Below are 1,351 nucleotides of genomic sequence, written 5' to 3'. Positions count from 1 at the left end.
TACCCTCGCTAGTCTACAAGTCACCACTAGAGCTATTTACGGGGCTGCCGCCGCCGTCACCTTTTGGCCACGTTTTCGTACACAAACAAGGGCAAGGTGAGATCATTGAAACTGGGAGCTCTGACAAAATTTAGCGCTCGCTGGCGCAGCTACGTGCTAGTATTCACAATAAGCACATAGATGTCAGTAATGCGAGGAAGAAGCAAACTTTGTTGAACAAGAAGAAGGAACGTAGAGAAAAGTTAGTGAATTTTTCGGTTGGAGATTTTGTGCTACGTTCTAGAGTGGATGAGAAGCTAGTGATCAAACTTCTAGTTACTTGGGTAGGGCCGTACGTGGTGACGGAGGCTCACTCGAGACATTTTGTGGTTAAAGACTTTGTGACCGGCAAGTCACGTGACGGGCACGCGTCACGGTTGAAGTTCTTTGCCGATAGTGACCTAGAAGTAACTGGATAATTGCTACAACACGTGACTCGCTAAGGTGTTGTGCTCGATGTGGACACGATTAAGCAGTACCATTGGAATGTACAATGAAAGGGCTACGAACGCTACGTTAGCTGGCGTGGTCCCGAGTATATCGCGGATTCCTGGGAGCCATTTGCTGAATGACACTAGATGTGAGAGCTCTAGTGGATACCTTTGCTACAACTGCGGAGGATACGCAGCTTGCTGAACATTGGACTCGCCTCAGCCGGCCTCAAAAATGCGGTAGCTTGTGTACGGTCAGGCTCTGACTGTGCACTATTTCCAAGTGGTCATGATGTACTGTTTGGATGATGGCACGATTTCAAAAGTGCCAAGTTGCACCAAGTCAAGTTGAAGTTTCATGTGACGGGACATTTCGATTCGTAATATATTTTAATTAGCGAGTTTTTGGAGTTATTTCTACTTTGATATTTCGTTTCAAGAGAGTTGGATTGTGGACGAGGTGGACACTTTTCCCGGAGAGGAGCTTGGTGAGTTTTGCACCATTCCCCACCGGAAGTTAATTTTCCGGGGGTGAAATAAGGCCTTAAGGGAGGGGATCTTTTGTGGTGGGGGTGACCCCCCCCCCCTTCAAGCTCGTGCAGTGGTCGGCAAGGCAATCTTTAGATCGGCAGTGGCAGGGCTGCCACTGCCAACCTTCGAGTGAATGGCTGATTGAGAGGCTTGCTGGCAGATAGCGTAGAAGAATAGAGAGAGTAACAGTTTGTGTTTTGCTAAATATGAGCACCAGGCAAAGACGTGAAGGGAGTGCCAGCTCCCCCATTTTGGTGTTCATTTGCGAGTCCTATCACAATTGGGAACGACAATCAAATGTAGATCTTATATAACAAGCGCATCAAGCGCTGAGGTTTTTGCTTAAGTGC

Source organism: Phytophthora infestans, genomic scaffold, assembly GCF_000142945.1.
Source record: "Phytophthora infestans T30-4 supercont1.92 genomic scaffold, whole genome shotgun sequence".
Classification (NCBI taxonomy): domain Eukaryota; phylum Oomycota; class Peronosporomycetes; order Peronosporales; family Peronosporaceae; genus Phytophthora; species Phytophthora infestans.
The sequence above is the reverse complement of the archived record's forward strand: the minus strand, read 5'-3'. Positions refer to the sequence as shown.